We start from the raw sequence: 6,160 nt of genomic DNA on the forward strand, positions 1-6,160 counted from the left end.
TATTATTAGTGTAGGCAATTGATGGATGACAGAGACGGAAGTTTTGGACCTGTGGTTGATCATCTTGAGCTTTATGTTTAAGATTTTGGATTTCTGAATTGATTTTAGGGCTGCTCAAGACAGTGTTATAAAATACTGTGGGTGCAGCACCACATCTGATGACTAACCCCAGACGACATGATTTGACTTTTCAGATGAAACTATTACTTTTAAAAATATAAAAATTAATTAATCAGCACTTATTTGAATGGATGGGTCCTCCATCTGCTGCGGATTTGTACCGTTAAGGCTTGAACACCCTCCGCTCTGACCTCATTGATTGACAGCAGATACATTGAACTCAATTGCAGCTATATACTACTACTTTACCACACATCATTTCCAATCATATCCCCATACAGCAATTCACTGCTGATTGAGTTGAATCGAAATGAAGGCCCCCATCTATCGGTGGTCACCTTAGGTTTGGAGGGGAAAGACTTTGTTATCTACGTTCTTCCCCGCAATCGAACCTGCAGACCTGTGACAGTAACCTTTATGGTGATAGACGAACATCCTACCAGTGCATCACTTGGGCTTTAACTCAGTTGTAACTGATATTGAAGAAGAAAAATGTTCATCCATAAATTGCACAAGGAACATGTCTGTGTGGACTCTCTGCTACCCATCGAAACAACTAAATATAATAAATTTTAACTCAACATAATTCATTATAATTGTCAATTGATGTAATATGTTTAATTAATAATGTTGAATTCTTTAAAAATCTTGAAAGTGTTGTGGAATGTTGCTGTTGTTTGCATTAGTTACACTTCAAGTTCTTATTTTTGTGGTGTGTCCAGAGCAGCATATCTTCCAAAATTGCAGTACTTACTATTAGTGGAACTTTGTAAGCCTGGTAGTAAAGGGTAATTTGTGATAAAATAGATACATCTGATTTTCTCATGAAGCATTAAGAATGAAATTATTGTATAACTGTATTATGTTAATCTGTTATTTGTTGTTATGAAATTTCGGTACTTGTTTATATAAAAGTAGTATAAATAATTCTGGATTAGTGTGTGCTGCACACAATGGACGAAGGTCTGCATGTTGATTCCCCTTTCCTGCCTGTTGGGTTCCAGGTTGGAAGAATTACGAGCAGGGTCTGTATGTTAAAAGTTAACCAAAAATCATTTTCAATATTGTTATCTAATTATCCCAGTATAAATTAAGATATGTGTGATGCAAGGAAGCCAATTGTGGGAAAGAGAAGATTGATTGTGGCACTCAACACTAGAAGGACTAGCATTTCGTTCTATCTAGAAGGACAGATACTGGTGAAAATGACCAGAGGTTGATTTTCACTGTATAATCTTTTCATAAGTTTTCATGTTTAAGTGTAGATATGGGTGTAGGTAAGCAATAGCGTATAAGCATTTCATATAAAGGGAGGTTTCTTCATTAATTTCACGTGAAATTTCTCTTCGATCTTTTATCATTATCTACGTAGGTAGTATTATTCTGCTTAAGTGTTTCAGCAAGTATTGATGAAGGAAAAACAATCATCACATGCTCAGATTTCTATTAGCTTTCAGATAAGAATCAGTGATTTGCATCACTATATTTTTGGCCATTATATATTGGTATTTTTATTTTGTAAGTAGTCTATTATTAAGAGGATGCTTTTAAATAGCTGAAATGAGTATGTTTATATTAGTAGAAATTTGATGCCCAGATTCAACAAAATATTTGCTGCTTATGACTATGAAAGTGCCCATAACGTTACCAGTCAAATTGACTGATGATGTCCTTCTAGATGAAACTATAAATATTAAAAATTGAGCAAGAAAATCAAAAACGGTCAAACTGACTGGCATGGTCCTTCTAGTGATAAATGATGCTGATGCCAGTGAGGGGTTTTCGAAATCATTTTAAAATCCCTCGAAAAAGATGTTTCATAACTTTATCTCCTCTAGTCATTAAATAATTCGAGAATAAATGTGACTTGTTATGGTTGACTTGGTTGTCAGTCAATATTGGTATGGCTCAGCATGGTCACAGTTATTTAACGGCAATGACTGCTGATTGTTTTTTTTTGGGAATGCCATTGATTACATTAACAAACATGGAGAAGGTCTTTAGCTTCTCGAACATCTCTTGATCGGTAGCTATAGTCATATTCAGAAGTTTTGAATATCTATTAAGGCGAGAACTCTTCGATTTTGGTTGTGGAAATGGATTGTGTGTGTTTTAATGTCTTTTTAGTTTAAAATGCAATTTTGGCATTAATTTTTCAAAGTTAACAACATTATGTAAATTTTCTGTATTTTACGGTTGTCAAATTATTTCTTTAATTTTTAATTGCTCAATTATTGAACAAATTTGAGAATTTCACCTTTTTTTAAATTATTATTGCGGTTGATGTATCGTCGAAGAGAAATGTAAATAATGCACGTTTGAAATTAAGTATATTTGGAATTTGTACAATATATATATATATATTGAAGACTGTAGGACTTTGCTTTGTGAAGTTGAAAACAGCTTCACACTGTGATATAAGTTGTGTATATTTTTCAATGCAAATATTTAATCTGTTGTAAACAATCTAAAATCCGAGTGAATCGATATTTCGTTTTGTTGCCTTACCTTCCAAAAATTATTGAGTTTCAAAGCATTTCTCTTTCTTGTTGTATACTCTGTTATTATTTGCGGTGTTCGATTATGAAAGGACCTTGATATTTCAAGTTTTATCTGTAGTGCAATATATTCGCACATGCAATTCCAGTTTTATTTTCCCCTTGTCTATGAATATTGTTATACTACTACATTCAAAAAAGTTCTGAGACTTATTCTATTACGGAAGAGTACAGATGGAATCTATTTATTTGGTGTTTTCTTTGAAGTAACTATCATGTGGAATCATGTACTTTTGCCATTGTTCATATAAACATGTAAGTGTGGATTGCAAGTTTCTTTGTCACGCTCTTCAGTGCCCTGCTCACTGCATTTCGGAACCAGAAAACCGTTGCTCATTGAGCAAATTTTATATTCTAGAAGAAAGTCACAAAGAGCGAAATCAGAGAAATGAGCTGGTTGTGAGAGTATCGGAATGAGATGTTTTGACAGGTAATCTCTGACATCAGGATGGACCTGTGAATCCTCAAACATCTGCATGAACTTGTGAGATGCAAGCAACCAGATCTTTGGAAGACAAAATCGTGGGTACTCCATCACAATAATGCTCTGGCTCATAGGTCCCTCCTGGTGTCAGATTACCTGTCAAATACAACATTCCAATACGTCTACAACCAGCTTATTCCCCTAATCTTGCCCTTTGTGACTTTTTCCCTCAGATAAAGAATTTGCTTAAGCAATTCTCAGCACAATTCTCAAGTTCTGAAGAAGTGCAGTGCAGCGAGCAGTGATGAAGGCACTTCAGGGTGTGACAAAAGAAAGGCTTGCAATTTGCATTTACATCTGTGTATGAACTATGGCAAAAATGCATGATTGTACAAGGTAGTTACTTCGAAAGAAATACCATATAAACAGATTCTATCTGTATTCATTCTTTCAGGATAAAATCAGTCTTGCAACTTTTTGAACGTAGTAGCAGATTCTATGTTTACAGAGAGTAAACAGTTGTCCCTGTAGACTTTGCAAGTACTATTATCTGTGATATATGTTAGTTGAAAAAATATATATTAGTCAGTTGTACAGTTGATTATTAGCAGAGCCATTACTTGGATTATCTGAATTGCTGATAGTTTTATGAGTGTTCGTTATGTCTTAAAGGGAATTTTTTTTAACTTTTCTTGAAATTCGCCACTTGGGGCACATTCCCCCTCCTAATTCAGGTTTTGATTATAAACTCAGTAGAGGGACCCCTAAATTATTGAAGACTTTCGGTATTTCTAAAATAATTTTTGTTATAGATTCCGAAATTTTATTTCAATTAATTATGTGTTTGTGTTGTTTTTTGCTAGTATTTGCTTATGTTTGTGTAAGTATTTTTTCAGAATTTTATAATTCATGTTTTTAATGAAATGCTGACTTTTCCGTCCCTCCCTAAGTACAGGATGGTTATAATTAAGTTGATGCTACTCAGACCCAGTATTCGCCAATACATATCTGGATGTGTGATTCATACATCGAATGAGAAAAAAAATGCAGACTTTTCCTCCCTCCCACCCAAAATACAGGCCCCAGTAGCACACCTATATAGATCGACGTAGAGAAATTTGGATTATTTCAAAAGCAACTAATTATCATACAAGATATTCTTCATCAAAATCTAATTTTTGAGTTTCCTCAGCTTCAATACACAATAAAGGTAAAGAGATTTCAGTTTTTCCTTTAAAAGACGAGCAAACTGATGATTTTATCCTTTTTAATAAGTAGAATTATTTTTCTCTAGCACAGTTTGATGTTGGTGAAATCGTCAATTATGATTTTCAATGCTGTCCCAACATTTGGAGAAATGTCACTTCCAAAGCTCTAGCATTATTTAGCATTTGTGGCATTGTCGACAATCTAAACCAAGGATGAAAATTGTTGCAGTTCGTATGAAAAAGTGTTTGCAAGATCAAATGCATAAAGTATGCATTGCAAATATACAGAATCTTTGTGAAGATTTAAGAATTTTATGTTGATCAAACATGCAAAATTTCTTGTCATCACTTCATGAGTAATTTTACGATAAAAAAGATGTGAAATTGAGGAATCATGATTTTCCAAAATTTTACCAAATAAAATTTATAAAACTTTGAGTAAAATATATACCATTATAAATTTTGGGGCCATGTTGCCCATGGGGGAAATCTGGTCCTGCGTGGAGGAAGCATACAGACTCTGTCTGAATTAAAAGCAAACATAGTTTGCTACAATTCCTTTCCAAACACCCTTCGTGCGCCTGTTGAGCATGCTATAACATGTTTTGAGACAAATGGAATGTATCTTGAACTAATGCTGTTATTAAATGAAATTTTGTGTTTTTAATTTCTGTTTTTTGTTCTTTAATTCTTCAAGTGCCATTTTTTTCACCTGGTGTTAAAAATTGAACTATATTTTTAAAACCTTTTCTTTCCCCCATCCCTATGGTTCATATAATGTATATATCAAGTTTCAGCATGATGTGTGTGTGCCCACCAGAATGGGTGGGCGCATAGATCCGAGTAGCGTCAGTTTAATTATAACCACCCTGTATATGAAATTATCCGAAATAAAAATTTCAGACCAAACTGATTAAAGTGCGGAAAAGGAGGAGTATTTTCTGGATGGACTGAAATTGATGCGTACGCTTTGTATTTCTCTTAATTGTTCTGCCGTGAAGATTTTATTATTCTCTTAAGATGGTTTTTTCTTTTATCCAAGATTCTTATAAACAAAAAGGAAATTTACTGATTGTTTCTGATTGCATCAGTAATTTTCATTATATAATAAGTTTATTCGCTGAGTAGTCGAATTAGTGATCGACTAATCTATTTATTTTTAATAATGCTTCCAGTGTGCGTGTGTGTACAGAGTGTATTTGAGATATAAAATAACATTTTTGTATTCACCTATGTGCAATAAAACATGTTTGAATAATGTCATTGGTGTGATTTTTAGCAGTCCTAAAAAGATGTGTTTAGATGTTCTCTGAATATGAGACAAATGCATTTGTAGCGTCTTTAGTGTGTATTGTATAGCAGCGTTTCTTAACCTTTTTTCGCCCATGACCCACTTCGGACCGCCCTCCCCCCATCTAGAAGTGAGACCATTTTTATTAACGGAAATATTTAATTCATTTATAATAAGCGAAAATTTTATAAAGGACATAGTTTCTGAACCCTAAGCTAGTTCAACGAGGGTTCTCTTGTGGGTGTCCTATGTTATGAAGGGTTTCAACATCATAGGCCTTAAGCAAAGTGATGTTCTGAAGTCCCCCAGAATTTTCTGGAAGCCCATTAGCTGGTAGTAACAGCTATTGAGTTGCAACTCAAAAATCAAAGCTCTAGGTGCCGTTATGGGGACTGTCTCAACAGCGACATTGTTGCTCCGGGCAAATTGATAGTCAAGAGCTCTTAGCCTTCCATCCAGACTGGAAATACTAGCCCACCAATTTAAGTTCATCAAAAAATCATGGTATCAGATCTCATTATCATGGACGCCTCTATGTATTCGAGTCTGGATGAGCCCA

Source organism: Pholcus phalangioides, unplaced genomic scaffold, assembly GCF_987345545.1.
Source record: "Pholcus phalangioides strain wild (caught in Gottingen) unplaced genomic scaffold, Ppha-v1.0 ptg000042l_1, whole genome shotgun sequence".
NCBI lineage: Eukaryota > Metazoa > Arthropoda > Arachnida > Araneae > Pholcidae > Pholcus > Pholcus phalangioides.